This window comes from Eubalaena glacialis, chromosome 5 (assembly GCF_028564815.1).
Source record: "Eubalaena glacialis isolate mEubGla1 chromosome 5, mEubGla1.1.hap2.+ XY, whole genome shotgun sequence".
NCBI lineage: Eukaryota > Metazoa > Chordata > Mammalia > Artiodactyla > Balaenidae > Eubalaena > Eubalaena glacialis.
The window spans coordinates 28417469-28437575 of NC_083720.1; the positions used below are offsets into that span (position 1 = coordinate 28417469).

The following is a 20107-nucleotide window of genomic DNA, read 5'->3' on the forward strand; positions in this document are numbered from 1 at the left end:
GATTCCTATAAACTCCATTGTAATGATTCATTCACTTCAGGTTTCCAGACACTGCTTCTTTCCTTTCTTCTAAATGTTTCTGATCAGTGCTTTTCACTTTAACTTTTCCTGCACTGGTTTATACCCACTTTTAACGGTGCATATCACTTTGGTTCCTATTTATAAATAAACCTGCCTTTAGCAAAGCAGTTCACGACTTCCCTTAGCAACAGCTGAGCCACAGAACGATCTGTTCATTCAACGAGGATTTGTTGAGTGCTTACCATGTGCAGACACAACAGTGCTACTCCTCATCTCTGTGCACGGTCCTCATATCCTCGACTATCCCTATTATTTCATGTCAGATGCCCATTGTCAATTCCATGGGCAACACTTACGTGACGTGTGGCTCCTCTTATTTGGACTGTCTTTCAGAGTCTGTTTCTGACTGTTCCTCAGTCCCATCCTCTAGGTTCTGTCTTTCACCAGTGGGTGCCTTTAGACTCAAATCCACTCTTAGATAAGATCTTATAATTTCTGAATTTTCTGATAACTTCTCTATTTACCATGGCTTAGATTAACTACAACGTTTTAGAAGCTTTTAGAAGCTACCTGAAAACCAGAACTGCCTCATCCTGAGAGCTAGGGACTTTCTTCCTTTTGAAATGAATGAAGATGCCGCGACCGTATAGTGGTTAGTAGTCTGCATTGTGAAATGAATGAAGATGTGAAATACATGGAATTGGGACACAATGCAATCTCTGGAGAGATGTGTTCTCCACTGGCAATAGTCAACCAGGATGTTGGTGTATAAGTCAGTCTCTTGAGAGTCTGGTTAGTAAAAATAAAAGGATTAGGCTGCACACAATCCACTGCTCTTTCCTCTTTTTCTGTTCTTTAGGAATAATACTTGTCTAATATAGGTACAATCCCTCATGGGTAGGTGGACTACCTTCCTCTTTTTTCCCCCTAAATTGACCTTTCCTCCTTCCTCGCTGCTTGTTCTACCCAAGCACATATATTTATTCTTTAATTCATTCAACATTTTTGTAAGTACCTACTATGTGCCAGACACAAAATGTTTAAGGATAAAGAGATGAATATGGTACTGTTTCTGGACTCTAGAAGTACATAGTTGTGGGGAGGCTGATATGTAGACAATAATTACAGCCTCATGATAAATGACAAGGCAGAGGCACTATAGAGGCCTAGAGATGTCCCTTCACCTGACCCACAAGCTGAGAGGCTCTTTGGGGACAGTGACCCTGCTTTATAATGCAGCAAAAAGTCATCAATCCATCATGTTGGGTGAGTTGCTGAGCTTTTTCACAACTGAAAGAACCAACAAAACATCTCAGGCCACTGCAGGAGCAGGCAGTTTTGGAAAGTCACACTAATTTTCCCACAAACTCATATAGTTGTGATCTGCGATAGTAAAACCTGTACTCCAAAGTAGAATTTTGAGGGAAAAAAATGTGTTTCTCCAGAAGGTAGGGCACATAGATTATACAAAGTACTACAGAGCTCCCTTAGGAGTCCTGAATGCCCAGTGTGGTACTCTAGAAATTTCCTTCAGCCAGTGAAATGATGTCACTAAAGGATGGTAATTGGTCCCTAAAGGATTGCCTTGGGGAGGGTACAGAACAAATACTCAACAGTGGCATAATCAAGCAAGGGAGGATATAATTACTTATACACATCAAAACATGTGGACTCTTCGGACATGTACAATGGGTTCAGATAATTACATAGTGTTACATATGGATATTCTGAGAAGGTAACATTTCTGTACCCCTCAAGAGACTTACAAGAAATCTATTGATGTTCCCTACTTGATACTCCTTTTCTTTGTATCAGTGACTAGCAACCGGCATGAATACTCAACCAAAACATTTCTACCAGAAGCAAATGCAGGCTTGTCTCTCACAGCACATATGATTGTGGGTGGACTCACTTCGACAGACAGATTAATGGTCCCCTTGGAAGAAGGAACCCAGTGTGTCGGCAAAGGATGCTTTTGGCTTGTACAGCCTTTATTAATGTATCCACTTTACTGAGCCCTCCATTCAACAAAACAAAAACCACTGCTTTCTTTTCTAGGTAGTCATTGCTTAATAGTCACCCTATCCAAGTTCGCCATCTGCAGGTCATACAATTTACAATTGCTTTTGAGAAGACTGCATGGGAGGATTCACATGTGCCTCCTTTTGGGGGAGTTTATACTGCTGTTGATTGATACCACAACTGATGGCTACTTACTGCATAACTACTGTCTTGTTAGATATTTCCTGGACTCTTCTTTTACATTTGTCTACACGCAGGGATTTACGTTAAAAAGGAAACAGTGAAGAGGAGCTATGAAATACATGTGTTAGTGTCATGTTTCTTAACTTAAAAAAATGCAACCTTCCTTCTGGTTAACATAAAAATAACACACTTTCATTAATGCTTGTATTACAAAGCACTAATAATCCTAATCATCCCTACCATCTACTGAGCCCTTAGCTTGGCACCATTGGCCTAGGAACTTATAAACATTATCTAATTTAATACTTACAGCACATTTATGAAGTACTTTTATTCTCATTTTGTAGATGAGAAATCTGAGGTTCTAAGAGGTTAAGCAGCTTAGCCAAGGACATAGAGCTAGTTAGTGAGTTGGTTTTGGAGATCTGTCTCACTTCAAATCAATACTCTTGAAAAACCCACCATACTGCCCCCAAGTATTTCATTTTTCTGTGTTTCAAGCCTACGATGACTGCCTATATATTTTTCAACTACTCCCCTGCCTTTGAGGTAAACATATAAATATAAATATGTGTCCTCCCAGGCAGGGAGCAGGAAAGAATAACCTTTTTCCTCAACGTGCTGTACAACAGCCAAGAGTACAACCAGAAACTGCGAAGCAGTCTCTTGCATCACCAAGTTAGTCCAGTAGCATTCCAGAAGCATTCCAGAAGTCCGGGGTAAAGCTGTGACCCACTCTTCTGCTTCCTCTTCCTGGAGCTTAGGTTGGCAAGTGTGTCCTGATCATATCTGACCCTCTCCACTGACTTTAAATAAAGTCGTGTTCAATCAACAATGCCTAAGGTCCAACCCTCTCTCCTAAAGGATCCTCAATTTGCAGTTTCTGTCATATTTTTCTTCAGAGTTTGCCTTTTTAGAAGATCAAGAAGATTTATTTTGGGAGGTATTTTCTTTATTTTCAGTTGAATTTGAGTTTCTATTCTTTTCTGTCCCCAAAGGTGAGGTTCACTTGGGCAAAGTGGAGGCATGCCCACTTCTGGAATTCAGTAATTTTTGGATAGGCCACCGAAATAACTAGTTTGCGTGAGAAACCATAGTTCCCTGGGCACAAGAAGACTTTAAAGACTGAATTAGGAGATTCTTCGGTTTAATTTAGCTGCAAGGAACAGAACATACCCAAACTAGCTTTAACATAAAGGGGAAATTATTGGGTGGACACAGGGATATCTCATGGACGTAAGGACAGAAAATGAAGATAGTCTTCATGAGGGATTACAATCAGGACACGGAAATTTGTTGGAGGCAAAAATAATCTCTCTCTGTCTCTCTCACTCCACAGTCTGCTTCATTCATTCCACCAAGACTTACTGAAAGCCTACTACGTCAGGCACCATGCTAGGTGGTAAGAGTGCAGAGGTGAACAGAACAGACAAGGTCAGCTTCATTCCTCTCTGTAGACCATCCTTATCTGATCCACTTACCCTGGTTTTACATGCCCTCCTGATTCAAGCCCTCAACAGAAACGGACTCAGTCTCAGCATCCTCAGTTCAAAGACAAAATCTTAGCACAACACACAGCTTGTTACCTCTGGCATCAGCTATCCACCCCTGGTGCAATCAGGTATAGCAACAATGACTCTGGTAGGGAGGGAGGGGGAGTTGCATGGGACAGTCTCAGCAGTCAGGGAAGAAGAGAGCAAATCGTGTGAAAACGGGTTGTTGGTAAGGAGGATATGACCGGTGAAGGAAATGATGATCATCTCATCTCTACTGCAAAGATTTTCAAAGATAAAAGAACGATGAAAGTTTCCATAACTTGAGAAAAGAAAAGGAAAGTGCCTCAGAAGGGCTGAAAACTCACCATGAGGTATGGAAGGGTTCCCAGACATATGGCCTATGTGGGGACACAAGTTTGAGTCTGAGTGGAAGGCTCTGAATGAAGAACGGGTTACTCAAAAGCCCTCTAACCCTGCATAAGGGGAACCTGGGTGACTTTCCTTGCGAGCAGAGAGGAGAGAGCAGGGGAATTACAGATCTTAAAAACAAGGCCTTCCTTGAAAAGTCTGAAAAAAACTTGTGGATGCTTAGAAGTTCAAATTATCTAAGGTAAGATGAAACATTTGTAAACCCTGGAGGCAGTCAATCTCCAATTTTAAGAGCAGCAGATGGAGAGCAGTGACATGCAGCAGTAGCTTACGAAGACTGGAAAGCATCCCCAAAAATGGGGAGTGGAGTGGCTAAAAGCTGAAATATGCAATAACAAAATTTTTGTGACGGTTGCCTAAGTTTTTCAGTCATTAGGGCTAATGTGGTCTCTGGAAATAGGAATTATAATTATGAATGTAAAAATAAACTCCCCTCTGAAGTCTGGACTGCCAACTTGAATGTCTCAGGTACCTCACTTCTATACACTGACGAGATATTTCAGGTTAACTCCTTTCTTTCAAGAGAATCTTGAGAGGGTAAGATATGTCATTTGTTCAACTGCAAATTTCTAAGGAAGTGTTTAATTCTGATCAGATTTACTAGCAGACTCTACTTTGATTTGTAGTTCAATTTACCATTTTGAGAAAGTAAAAATCATGTCTGGTAAAAGTTCCCAAATGAGTATAGTGTCTAAAGTTCTTTAAAACTTGCAATGAAATTCAGTATATGGCAAAAGGCTGCAGATGTAAAGAACTATAGTTACTGTAATACTAACTTAGCAAGCTACAGACATTGCCTTAGGTTGTTTGGACTTAGCAGTTATTTTGTATATGAGTCATAGACTCACTTGCCATGAGGTAAGGTGTTTAGAAATTTTATTTGTTATGAAACCAGGCGGCCTACAATATCTTATTCTCATTAGCCCTCTGATTTTTTTCTCCTCATCAGATCTGAAATCTAGAACTGTTTTCTCAGGGGATGGTCATCCTCAACAGGGGACTCTGCCTTTTTTCAGTTCCTTAGCGGTTCCCCTTCTTCTCATTAATTAATTTGACTCAACAAGTATTTATTGAGCCCCTCTGATGTGCCAGGATAACCACAATCCTTATTCTCACCACACGATTTGGGGAGGGGCAGTCCACCCTGGGCTGTGGGCATGTCTGCAAGTTCTTGCTGGATGTTAAGAATGCCAGACCAATCTCTCCTTGCCTGGGCTATCTATCAGGTTTGTATTTGCCTCAACCTTGAGGGATGAGGTAATGTCTTACTCTGGGCCAAAGAGTAGCCTTGCTATAAAAGCAGTGGATTCCCCAAGCTCAATGTTCCTTGGCTGCAACAGAAACCCACTAACCTCCACGTGGATCGCGCAGTATCACCCCTTTGGACTAGGAGGACGTGAAGGACTGATGGCGACGTGACGCTCATGCTGCTTGCTGTGCTCTGAGTAGCAAAGTCCTTTGCCTTTGACCCAAGAGTCTCATGTCTTCTGCCAGCATCCATGGAACAGCAGCAGGCTAACTTACTAACTCTAAGGAGAGTAAAATAAAATCCCAGACCCTGAAACAATCTTAATTTCCAAGAATTTCATCACCCTTAAACAAGCCTCTTGCAGAGTAAAATTCCCTAAAAGTCTGTCTAAAATAGGACAAAGGTAAAAATGTCAACTTTATTCATTATAAATTTGTTTTTATACTTTCTACATTCTCCCAATTTTGTAGCCTGCATATTACAAATTCCATGCTCTGCAAAAGTAACAATTCTTTTTTTTTTTTAGAGAGGGGTTTTTTATTTATTTATTTATTTATTTATTTATTTATTTATTTATGGCTGTGTTGGGTCTTCGTTTCTGTGCGAGGGCTTTCTCTAGTTGTGGCAAGCGGGGGCCACTCTTCATCGCGGTGCGCGGGCCTCTCACTATCGCGGCTTCTCTTATTGCGGAGCACAGGCTCCAGACGCGCAGGCTCAGTAATTGTGGCTCATGGGCCCAGCTGCTCCGCGGCATGTGGGATCTTCCCAGACCAGGGCTTGAACCCGTGTCCCCTGCATTGGCAGGCGGATTCTCAACCACTGCGCCACCAGGGAAGCCCAAAAGTAACAATTCTTAAAAATTAAGATCTGTGGTACTTTTCTTCCAACAATGCAAACTAAGCAAAATTTCCATGGTTTCTGCTATGTGCCAGGGTCTGCAGGGGATATAAGGATGAATGAGACATAGTCCCAGTACTTTTAGGACTCAGGGTTTAATAGAGACAGCAAACACAAATGTGTATCTCAAATACAAGACTGAGTGTGATCAGATATAGTTGAATTCTAAGCAAAGAATGGGTAAAGGATGGGGGAGAGGAGATTTAGTTCAGTTATTGTTTATTCAGAAGTCCAAACATGAGCCAAACACTGAAGGATGGAGACACCAACAAGTAGGAAAAATGGGCGAGAGGCAGGGTATAGGAAACAAGGGAAATGGTGTGAAGAGATGCACTGCAGACAGATGGGGACACAGCAAGAGCAAAGATGCAGAAGGATCTTGCAGATCATAACAGAAACCAGCAGGTAGTCCAGGGTGCCCGGACACCACTGAGAGGTGATGAGTTCAGGCCATTTCTGCTTGAAGTGCCCATGAAACCTTGTAGAGAAATGGCGCTCTCTACAAGATGTGGGAAATGTTAGTTAAACTGAGGAGAGAGATTAGAACAGGAGACGAATCTGGGAATCATCCACACGGGGGCAATAATTGAAGCCATTACATGAGATTAAAGGAGGCAAAGGTTGGGTATGAAGAAGACATGGACTTCTAGAGAATGCCTCTATCCAGGAGCCAAATAGTGAAACAGTGGCCTGCAGAAGAAGCAGCTGGAAATTTGAGAACCAGGACAGTGTAGAGACATGATACTGTGCAACAAGTTCTACAGGAAGCCCCAGGATAACAACTAGGAAGAGGCAACTAGACTGGGTGCCTGGAATGTTCTCACTGATCTTGTAAATAGACGTTTCAGAAGAGGACAGACCAGAAGAAGTTGATGGATGAGTGTTAAACAAGGAAGTTTAACAGAACTATTCTGAGAAGCACTGCTGTTAAGGGAAGGAAAAAGAATATAGTCTCAAGGGGAATGAATATTTCATAAGAATCATTAGATTTTAACATGTGCGTAGGCTAAGGAGATGTCAGGAGGCAAAATTTTTTAAAAAGAGATGAAAGAAAGGGACTATGAATAATGAGAAAAATCACAAAATAGGTAAAAAGATGTTGGTTTAAGAAGATAGAAGGAGTAGGCTTGGATACAAGGTAGAACATTGTTCTTCTGAGGCAGAATGGAAGGAGAAATGAATGGCTAATGATTTAGAGAAAATCTGAGAGTTCACCGTGGATAACCCGGTAACCTAAGTCAAATAGATGGAAATTTGGCAGGAGTGAGTTCAGCTTGAAAAGAGAGATCCTGGATTGAAACAGGTGCTGTGGAGAATTGGGAAGACAATCAATTAAGGATGAATAAAAGAATCGATAAGCATCTTTGAGAACCCAGCTAAGGTTCACCTTAATGGATCTCATTCAGAGTCAGCTGGGGAACCGTCTCAGCTCTGGCTTAGAGAGCTGAGCCAACCCAGGACTGGGAAGTGCATACAATGGAGGTCAAAGAAACAAAACAGAAGTCTAAGGAGGCACGGGACATTTTACAACACTTCAAATTGGCAAAGTGTTTTATTGCTGCATATCAACTACCCAAATACTCTTTTACAATGTTATTTTCACAACTCTATAAATTTTATCTGATCCATTTTATGTATTGTGAAAGACATAAGTAATATAAATGGGTATGAAGAACTTCAGACAAGTTGTTCTTGAGTCCTTTTTAAAACTTCACTTAATTTCCAATTTGGGGGTTGAGCCCAAACTAATTTATTTAGGGCTCTGTGGTAGACTGTTTTCCATTTTTTCTCTCAACTGTAACTAATGAATTAATTGTGAGGCTCTGTGTAAAGTCTATCCTCCCCACTATAATATACATTCCAACTGGGCAGGGAATGTGCCTGTTTTGTTCTGTTCTATATCCTGGAATATTCAGCACCTGCAATAATTCCTAGCACATAAGAGGTATTCAAAAATATTTGTTGTTGACATGTGGTTGCCAAGGGGGAGGGATGGAGTGGGAGTTTGGGGGTTAGCAGATGCAACCTATTATGTATAGAATGGATAGAAAACAAGGTCCTACTATCTAAACCATGACCTTCATAATTTTCATACATGTACTGACCACAATCATTTCTTCCACTACTAAGCTATATAATAATAAAAGATGAACAATCAAAAAAAAGAAAACAAGGTCCTACTGTATAGCACAGGGAACTATATTCAATATCCTGTGATAAACCATAATGCAAAAGAATATATTAAAAAAAGAAGGTATATATATATGTATAACTGAATCACTTTGCTATACATCAGAACACAACATTTACACATTGTAAATCAACTATACTTTAATAAAAAAAATTTGTGGTTGGGCTTCCCTGGTGGCGCAGTGGTTGCGAATCTGCCTGCCAATGCAGGGGACACGGGTTCGAGCCCTGGTCTGGGAAGAGCCCACATGCCGCGGAGCAACTAGGCCCGTGAGCCACAACTACTGAGCCTGCGCGTCTGGAGCCTGTGCTCCGCAACAAGAGAGGCCGCGATAGTGAGAGGCCCGCGCACTGTGATGAAGAGTGGCCCCCACTTGCCACAACTAGAGAAAGCCCTCGCAAAAAATAAAAAAATAAAAAATAAATAAAAAAATAAAATTTGTGGTTGTTAAATATTTATAAAAGAAGATACCGGATAAGTCTGGGCAACCTCTCTTAGTCAATTTGTCCTATGCATTGCTTACTGCATGTTTGATAAGTTCGAAATATTTCTTTTTATTTCAGGAATATCTATAATGTTCAAAGAAGGTAATGCCTTTTATTGTCTCTATAAACTATTACATTCTCTGTCTACAGTGTTGAAATGACAAGAAACAACATGCTTACTTTTAATTCACCCTCCAATCTCCTCCTTTCAAACTGATGTAAAATTTTCAGAGTATCTCTTGGTGTCGATCCTCACCAATCTTAACAGAAATTTCCACAAATTTATTACCATATTGCACTACAAGATCATCATCAGATTTTCTGAAAATTCTGTGACAATGTTTATGTCATAGTCTCTGGCTCAGAAAATGAGTCAGTTAATTAGGATGTCTGCCCAGACAAATGTTTTCTTCATTCACATCATGATCTTAACTGTCTTTCTGCAATTGAAGAGCCTGTAAATTTATTCTTTCTAACGCCTCACTGCCGCCCTCTTCTGGTGGCACATAACAGCACAGGCACATGAGATAACTTAACTAGATGTATATTTTTACTTATTAATGAAAACAAATATGGTACTCCACAGAACAAAAAAGATACCAATAAATTACAAGATTGAGTAATGATGTAAGAAGATGGAAAACTATTTTGAAACATTAAAATAGTGACATATTTACCTAACCAATAATCTTCTTTTAACTCCATTTCAGTAAAAATCCATTAATCTTTTTGAATTTCATTATAGAAAAAAAATTAATCCATTGTTTTATCTCTATGATGTTTTAATATAACAACAATAAAAATTACACTTGTACTATGGAGGAAGAGTTTGCTAACCAAATTAATAGTGTAAATAGCACTGCAGGGCATGTTTAAACTGCTTGAGAGAAAAAAAATCTATTCAACTATTAGAGTATTTTAGAATGACTAAATATATGAAAGAAATACTGATAATTCAAAAGAGTATTATCTATTTATGAAATGCTCCATAGGTCCTTCACTTTCAAATAATGCAGTGGTTCTGAACATACATATCACCTGAATCCTCTGTTCACACTATTCTCTTGACTCCTACCTTATTCTCACTACACATCCTACAGTCGATGAGGTCTGCCAGCTTCTCATAAATGTGGTCTCCACGCTCTCTTTCTCTCCTGTTGCTGCCTGTACTGGGTCCTCTCCAGTTCAGACTGTTAGCCTCTATACTGGTTTTCCTGCTACCTGTCTCTTCCCCCATTTCCACGTTCTACTCTTCACGGACTGCCAGGTAGCTTCTTAACAACAGAACTGTGTCACTTCTCTACTTAAAAATGTCTGTTGGCTTGTTGTTGCCTATAGGACGAAGTCCAAGCCTCTGATCTTGGCATGGAGAGTCCAACCTGCCATGCTCAGCACTACATACAGTGCAGCACAGTTTCTGCCATTGAGTACCTGCCCTTAGTATCCTGGAATAGCATCCCCCAGCACTTTGTTTTTGACTCTGTGGCAGAGCTTGGTCCGAGGCTCTGTCATACATCAGTTACTTAACTGTCTCCCAAGAGACTGTGACTCCTGAGAGTGGCCAGTGTCTCACTGGTTCTCTTTTGAATCTCCAGCACACAACTGGAGCTGGCTGTGTAACTAACACACAGGAGAAGCTCAGTGCAGGTTTGTAAACAGATAAGTGAATGAATGAATGAATGAACGAATGAATGAAGGCTGCTCTCCCCATCTTCAATGAAATCCTCCATTTTCGAGTCTAAGATTATAATGCCATCCCTCTAAAGCCTTTCTTGACTCTTATCTAGCAGAATTAACTGCTATCACGGTTTTTTGTTCATGTTACAGTTAGCTGTATATACTCCTGTCTCCTGTGCTAGGTCATAATGGCTGAAAGGCAACCTGGGAGAGTGAAAAGGGCATGAGCTGTGGAACAGACAGCCCTGAGCTTGTATTCTAGTTCTGCCACTCATTCTCTGTGTCACCTTCAACAGGTAGCTCAGCTTTTCTTTTTTTTTAATGTTTAATTTTTTTTTATTGAAGTAGTACAGTTGATTTACAATGTTGTACCAATCTCTGCTGTACAGCGAAGTGACTCAGTTATACACATATAGACATTGTTTTTTTAATATTCTTTTCATTATGGTTTATCACAGGATATTGAATATAGTTCCCTATGCTATACAGTAGGACCTTGCTGTTAAATTATTTTATTTTTTTTGGCTGCACCGTGCAGCTTGTGGGGGATCTTATCTCCTGATCAGGGATCAAACCCACGCCCTCGGCAGTGAAAGCGCGGACTCCTAACCACTGAACCGTCAGGCAATTCCCAAATTATTTTATTTTATTTTTTTGGTCAGCTTTTATGAAATGAACATTATTTTCCTCATCTCTAAATGGGGCTAACACTGCTTCCCCATAGGTTTAATGCAAAGATTAAAAAAGAAAGTGAGGGAATTCAGTGGCAGTCCAGTGGTTAAGGCTCCACGCTTCCACTGCAGGGGGCGCGGGTTCCATCCCTGGGCCGGGAACTAAGATCTCACATGGCTCATGACTCATACTGGACTTTCATGAAATTTTAGTATTTATTCCCTTTCCCTGAGGGTGAAGACCATATCTAATGTATATCTAGGTTTCCAGGGCTTCAAAAACTACAGAGACTCAGTAATGTTTGCTGAGTAAATAAATGAATTCCAGAGTTGTATTTGTTATACAAAATATAAGTATATATTTTAACAGTCTTTTAAACTAATACAATTGGTTGTCATTCCTTCCTACTCACAGTATAAATATTGCATCCTAATACTTTGACATGTCTCAAATCAAATTTTTCTCATTTTTATGATTATAGTATTGAAAAGTATACAGATGTCACATAATTTGAGGCATAAATGTTTTCTAATCTTTCAGTTATACTTCCATTTTATATTTTCCTTTATGTAGTCACTGTAAAGTATGTTTATGAAGTGTTTCAATAAAAAGAACTAATGTTTATTTTTCAATGGGATAACTATATTATAATGTTAAGAAAAAGCAGAATATAAAATAGTTCATACAGTATGATAGCAATTATATTTTAAAAAGTCACTAAGGACCAATGATGTTTTTTCCAGAAATAGCAAAAATCCACCCTAAAATTCATATAAAATCTCAAGGGACCCTAAATAATCAAAACAATCTTTAAAAAGAAGAATAAAGTTGGAGGTATCCCACTTTTAGATAAATTGGACTACATCAAAATTAAAAAACTTCTGTGCATCAAAGGACATAATGAAGAGAGTGAAAAGGAAACCCATGGAATGGGGAAAATATTTGCATATCATATAGCTGATAAGGAGTTAATATCCAGAATATATAAAGAATTCCTACCACCAAACAACAAAAACACAAAAAACCCAACTAAAAAACAAAGGACTTGAACGTTTCTCCAAAGAAGATATACAAATGGCCAAAAAGCATATGAAAAGAAGCTCAACATTACTAACCACTAAGGAAATGACAATTAAAATCACAATGAGATACCACCTTACACCCACTAGGATGGCTACTATGAAAAAAAAAAAAAGGAACAGAAAAAGTTTTGGCCATGATGTGGAGAAGGTGGAACCCTAGCATGCTGTTGGTGGGAATATAAAATGGTGTAGCTGCTATGGAAAACAGTATGGTGGTTCCTCAAAAAATTAAAAATAGAATAATCATATGATCCAGCAATTCCTCTTCCGAGTACATACTCAAAATAATTGAAAGCAGGGGCTTGAAGAGGTATCTGTACACCATATTCATAACAGCACTATTCACAATAGCCAAAAAAAGATGGAAGCAACCTACGTGTCCATTAACAGATAAATGGATAAGCAAAATGTGGTATATACGTACAATGGAATGTTACTCAGCCTTAAAAGGGAAATTTTGACAACTGCTACAACATGGATGAACTTTGAGGACATTGTACTAAGTGAAATAAGCCAGTCACAAAAGGACAAATATTGCATGATTCTACTCACATGAGGTCCCTAGAGTTGTCAAATTCAGAGAGACAGAAAGTAGAATGGCGGTGGCCAGGGGGTGGTTACAGGGGAGAATGAAAAGTGTTTAATTGTACAGCGTTTCAGTTTTGCAAGATGAAAAGAATTCTGTGGATGGATGGGAGTGATGGTAGCACAACAACGTGAATGTAAGTTAATACCACTAAATGTGTACACGTAAAAATAGTTACAGAAGTAAACTTTATGTGCATTTTACCAAAATTTAAGAAAATAATTTAAAAATAATCAGAAGGAAATACACCAAAATATTGAGTCTTTGCCTCTAAGTAATATTTTTTGATTATTTTCCTCTTCTTTTCACATTTTCTACAATGACTATATATAGCTATATCATTAGGAAAAAAGAATTTAATTCAAAAGTTTCACATGAAAACTTACCCCAAATCCGTGTTTATTAGATTTCAATCCACTTCTGATTTAGGAGAACTTCCTAGTTAAAAAAAAAAGTTAAACTCAGAGGCCTCTCTTATAATAAAAGTATAAACACAGTAGGAAATAATCTCTACTCTTCATTTCCTGCATTATGTCATAGGCATTGTTGCATGCTTGCTATCTGAAACATCCGGGTAAGAGAACAAAGGAAACTCATGTTCCTGTGTCCCCAGCGAGAGTGGAGAAGTTACAGTTGGTCATCGTTGTTCCTCACTTTAGATACACGAGGAGGAGGAATATCACATCAAGGAAGACCAGATCCTGTCCAGAGTGCCTGACGGGGTACAAATCTCTTTTGGTCTCTCCCTTACCCCATCCCCTTAAATAGAGGAGGAGGTTTCAAATCTCTCCTTAGACTTCTGAAGCAGTTCAACCATAAAGGAGAGAAACCTCACTATTGCAGGTCTAAACTATCAGGGGTGGTACTACCTGATAATTTTGTTAGGCAGGAAACAGAGAGCCTTTGCAGAAAAAACCCTACTGGATATCTTGTCTCTTGAAGTTCTGAACTTTCATTCACCGACTTTTTAAAAAATCTATTTATTACTTTTGGGGCTTGCCAGAGAGAGGGAATTCCCCTGGTTATTTATACAAAAATTTTGCTAAAAGAGTTTGCAATAATAATCACTACTTTTTCATATGTTAACAATGGCAATACAGGACTTCCCTGGTGGTCTAGTGGTTAGGACTCTGCACTTCCACTGAAGAGGGCAAGAGTTCGATCCCTGGTCGGGGAACTAAGATCCCACATGCCTGCTGGGCAGAGTGGCCGGAAAAAAAAAAAAAAAAAAGGCAATACATTACATTTCATAACGCTTTACATTTTTCAATCACCTTGAAAAATCTCTCAAGGGGCAGCTTAGGTTCCTAGCGCCCCGGAACCACCAGTTCTGGATAAGCAGCCTCCTGTGCTTTATTGCCACTTTGGACCTTTCTTTTTCCTTCCTTGTTTAAGCTGCACACCCCTCCCCCGACAGCTTTGAATTTCATGTCATCACCCACTGCCCCTCATTGTTGCTGTCAACTGCCAACTCCCAGGGCATTTAATTGCTGGATCATTACTATTCTCTCCAAACCACCCCTACTCTTGGAGAATTCAACTATATAGTGATGAGGGGTTCTCAGTTCCTTGAAATCGTTTCTTCAAAGATCTTGTCCTTAACCCACCTTTAGGTATTCATTCCCAAGGTCATACAGCCTACACTTTGTTATGACCAAATTTATTCTTCCATACTTTCAAATTCATGTATTCCACTCTCTGTCCACTACCACACATCTTGTCCCTTTTGAGTCTCCCAAATCCAACAATCCTAACATTCCACTGGGACTTCTAATCCACTGACCCTATCACCTTTCCATGGACCCTCACCCCCTTTGAGGTCCTGTCTCTTTTTTAACCAGCTTAATTTCCATGGTCAATCATGATAATCACCATCCACATACACCTCTGACTCCCTTGTTTTTAATATTTGCATGTCAAAATCACAACTCTAGTTAAATCCAACTTTTACACAGCTGAGCAATGATGGGACAAAAAACATAACTGTGCCACCTGTTCACTTTAAATTTCTGACTCTGAACCTGTTGGGAAAATTAATAAAGTAGTCTTATTCAGGCTTCAGAGGCAGAAGCAGGCCTCTGCCAGACCTGTGACCCTGCCCGGACTGCGCCGCCCCTGCATGCACACCTAATAACTGCTGCTAGCAAGTCAAGCGGCGCTTATGATAAGAAAGGGAGTGGGTCTTGGAATTTCTTGAGCCCTGGGGACCTGGCCAGTCCCCCAGGGTCTGGAAAATCTTGTGACTCACATGGTGAAATCAACAGCATTTTTTAAAGTGAATCCAGAGCTGCATTTTTGCACGCAAACTGATGATATCAATTTGCGGCCTGGAATTATAAACGGAAGCCCCCAGAACTCCAATCTGAAGTCTCACCTGTGGGGTAGATGCATGGCCCGGGACCTTTCCCAACTGGGGCTCCAGATTGCTGTCACTCAAGACTTCGCAGCTGCTATTTGGATCTGGAAGTAGGTGTCAGCCCAATTCCGTGACGTATACCCTGTTATGTTTCCCTAATATTCTTGTTTCTTTCCTTCTAATGATTATATATTGAAATTGAGCTGAATCACCTTTCATTAAAGAATTGATTAAAGCTATTTATGTGAAACGAGTGGCTATTCTGCCAGTGAATCCAATGAACCTTAAAACCGAAAGCAGGCTTTCAGCAAAACAGAACTTCAGCAACTAATGCTGCAATCACACTGCACTTCTTGGGTCCATTCACCTTCCAATCTCTTAGTTGCCTATTTCACACTTTCTCTCCCTCCTCTACCCTCATTCTCAGCAATCAGAAGAGGATTTCCACAGACTCCCACCCCCCTCTACCAATCTAACTGCACCCCACACCCTGCCTTCCCATCTGCTGTCAGAGATGAATCACCCATTCTCTTTTTTTTTTCTTTGTGTGTATGTTTAAAAGAAAATCAACAAATGTTTATTGAGATGTCATAGAGTACAAAATAGATTTTTAAATGCTTGAGATAAAAATCAAGGAACTGTTTATGTCAGTAAAAAAATTAACTTTAATATGCTGTCTTTTGTGTATGGAAATGATGGTCTTGATTTACTATCAGTAGGACATTCCCTTTGATTTGTTTACTTAACTAGTGATTAAAAAACTCTTACCTCCTGAAGCAATTAAATGGATAGTGCTGGTCTCACTAACATGTTTGGACCATCTGATTCACACGGAGGTAGATAAATCTGAGAAATGTGAAACTAATAAAAACAGATAATTGCAAAATTACAAAGCACACTGGATGAAACAGGGCTAAAATCACTCACTTATACTGCTTTGTGAGAGTGTACATTGTAACAACTCTTTTTAATTAATTAATTTTTTTTAACAGTAGGTCATTGTTGGTTATCTATTTTATTTTATTTTTTTAAACTTTTTTATTTATTTTTTATACAGCAGGTTATTACTTATCTATTTTATACATATTAGTGTATGTATGTCAGTTCCAATCTCCCAGTTCATCCCACCACCACCACCCCCGCAGCCACTTTCCCCCCTTGGTGTCCATATGTTTGCCCTCTACATCTGTGTCTCTATTTCTGCCTTGCAAACTGGTTCATCTGTACCATTTTTCTAGATTCCACATATATGCATTAATATACGATACTTGTTTTTCTCTTTCTGACTTACTTCACTCTATATGACAGTCTCTAGGTCCATCCACGTCTCTACAAATGACCCAATTTTGTTCCTTTTTATGGCTGAGTAATATTCCATTGTATATATGTACCACATCTTCTTTATCTATTTGCCTGTCGATGGGCATTTAGGTTGCTTCCATGACCTGGCTATTGTAAACAGTGCTGCAATGAACATTGGGGAAGAATCAATATTGTGAAAATGACTATACTACCCAAAGCCATCTACAGATTCAATGCAATCCCTATCAAATTACCAATGGCATTTTTTACAGAACTAGAACAAAAAAATCTTAAAATTTGTATGGAGATACCAAAGACCCCGAATAGCCAAAGCAATCTTGAGGGAGCTGAAGGAATCAGACTCCCTGACTTCAGGCTATACTACAAAGCTACAGTAATCAAGACAATATGGTACTGGCACAAAAACAGAAACATAGATCAATGGAACAGGATAGAAAGCCCAGAGATAAAGCCACACATCTATGGTCAACTAATCTATGACAAAGGAGGCAAGGATATACAATGGAGAAGACAGTCTCTTCAGTAAGTGGTGCTGGGAAAAGTGGACAGCTACATGTAAAAGAATGAAATTAGAACACTCCCTAACACCATACACAAAAATAAACTCAAAATGAATTAAAGACCTAAATGTGAGACTGGACACTATAAAACTCTTAAAGGAAAACATAGGAAGAAGACTCTTTGACATAAATCACAGCAAGATCTGTTTTGACCCACCTCCTAGAGTAATGGAAATAAACAAAAAACAAAAACAAATGGGACCTAATGAAACTTAAAAGCTTTTGCACAGCAAAGGAAACTATAAACAAGATGAAAAGACAACCCTCAGAATGGGAGAAAATATTTGCAAACGAATCAACGGACAAAGGATTAATCTCCAAAATATATAAACAGCTCATGCAGCTCAATATTAAAAAAACAAACAACCCAATCCAAAAATGGGCAGAAGACCTAAATAGACATCTCTCCAAAGAAGACATACAGATGGCCAAGAGGCACATAAAAAGCTGTTCAACATCACTAATTATCAGAGAAATGCAAATCAAAACTACAATGAGGTATCACCTCACACCGGTTAGAATGGGCATCATCAGAAAATCTACAAACAACAAATGCTGCAGAGGGTGTGGAGAAAACGGAACCCTCTTGCACTGTTGGTAGGAATGTAAATTGATACAGCCACTATGGAGAACAGTATGGAGGCTCCTTAAAAAACTAAAAATAGAACTACCATACGACCCAGCAATCCCACTACTGGGCATGTACCCAGAGAAAACCATAATCCATTCTCTTATCTAAAACCAATCATTCCATTCACGCAATAATTCTACCCCTCTCTCTACTCAAGCCCATTGATGCACGTTTTCTCTCTCCTCTCTCTGCCTCTTACATCACCAAGTTTTTGCTCTCCACTGGCTCATTCTTATCAATTTACAAACAAGCCATTATTTCTTTCACCTTAGGAGAAAAGTCTCCTGACTTCACTTTCGTCAGTACCTATTGCTCTTTGCAGCAAAAATTCCTTGAAAGAATTGTTCCTACTTCAGCTTTCAACCTGACTTTTCCCATTCTCTTTTAAATGTACTCCAATCAGACTATTGTTCCATCACTCCACTGAAGCTGCCCTGGTCAAAGTCACTGATAAACTCCACATACCTAAATCCAATGGTCAGTTCCCACTCCTCATCTTAGTTGACCTACCAACAGTATGTGACACAGTCCCTTCCTCCTCTACTGCCCTCCGGGATACCACACTCTCTTGGTTTTCCTACTACCTCACTGATGACTCCTTCTCAGACTTTTCGGTTGGTTGCCCCTCCTCTCTTAGACCCCACCATATTGGAATGTGCAAAGGCTCAGTCTCTGGCCCTCCTCCTTTCTCAATCTAAATCCACTCCTTGGTGATTTCATTCAGTTCATGGTTTTAAATACCACGTATTGGTTGACAGTCATCTAATTTCTATCTCCAGTTCAAACTTCTCTCTTGAACTTTTCAGAAACATATTTTCAACTGTTTATTTGATATGTGCACTTGGATATCCAATAAGCATCACACTTTCAAGATGTCCACATTGAACTCCTGATCTGCCTCAGCTAATGCCTACACCCTTCCAGGAGAGTGAAATGAAAGACCAGCTCTTAGAAGAGCTGTGCATTCAGAAGAGGCTGAGTGGGAGCAGATGGGGTGACTGGAAGGGATACATATTTTCGGAAAAATTTGGCCAGGGGAACTCCTTGATTCCCTCATGTTCACTCAGCCTTTCACTTTGTATGTGTGCAGCTTTCACTCTAAAAAGCTTTTCCTCTGACAACCATGACTTGGGGGAATTACCGTGTTGAGATGCTGTGGAACTTCTGAAATCTGTTGCATAGTAAGTAATGCTTTTCTTTTCTTCCACTCTGACTTCCTTTTTCACACACAGTGGCTACTAGCTTGCAAGTGAGAGGTATTACCAGCCTACTGGATGCTTCCCAGTAGCCTTGATCAAGAAGTATTTAAATTATAAAAGTCTTGAAGGTTGTGCCACAGTAATCTCTGATATATTATTTAAGAATTTAGATTTTTGAAACAGTTTATTATTATGAGAGCAAAAAGTGTTATTGTAGAAAATCTGGAGAACAAATATGGCAAAAAAGAAAATAAGAATTACCTATGGTCTCACTAATAAATAAGCGCTATAAATATTTTGATATCATTGTTTCTGTGCATGGTTATAATACTTATAATGAAGTTTTAAAAAGTGTAAGTTTTCAAAATTTGAGTATTCTTTGACTATAATTAAGCAGTCTGATTTTTGCCTCTCAATTACGATGCCTACATATATTCAGAAGTGATTTAACAAAACATGGTGACACTGTACATATTTTGGTGGCACTTCCTTTTACTGTGTCCTATGGTTAACTTAGGGATGGTTACTGCATGTGTTATCTTCCGTTTTTCTTTCAGCCTTACTTTGCAACTAGACGTCCTTACCACTCTGCCTGCCCCCTACATCCCACCTATCACAGATGACTAATCCCAACCCTCATCAGTGAGTGTTAACCTTTATCAAAGTTTTCCTAAGAAAAGATCTCTCCTAGCGTGTATAGGGCAGGCATAGTGCACTTAATAGCAGGATGCAGGAGCCTGGAGTAAGGCCAGAACCTCCTTTGGAGTTATCTGTTCAAGTCAGGAAGGCACCTGAAGGACAAACACAGCTGCAGGTACTGGGGAAAGTCTGGTCTGGCAGGCATGTCATCTCACTTGGGAGGGATGTGAAGAGACGACTGGCAGAGTTCTGGCAAATGGTTGCAATTAGAGGTGGAGGAAGTGTATTGCATGAGGTAGAGTAATGGACTCACGCTAACAGCACAGCAAACAGGTGGAAATAATAATTATTACCATTTATTAAACAAATACGACAAATAATAGTACCTGACTCACAAAACTGTAGTACA

At 39.5% G+C, this 20107-nt stretch overlaps 1 protein-coding gene across 3 annotated transcripts in view; it reads right to left on the bottom strand.

Annotated features, from left to right (window-relative positions):
• Positions 1-20107, bottom strand: part of ALPK1 (alpha kinase 1) — a 131565-nt gene that overhangs the window by 95713 nt on the left and 15745 nt on the right. For 2 of the 3 annotated variants that reach the window (XM_061192046.1, XM_061192044.1), the window contains exon 2: positions 13377-13428. The gene's annotated coding sequence lies outside the window, so the exon portion shown is untranslated. Of the gene's footprint in view, positions 1-5503; positions 5525-13376; positions 13429-20107 lie in introns of those variants that run through there. The other variant, XM_061192045.1, reaches the window with a different exon arrangement.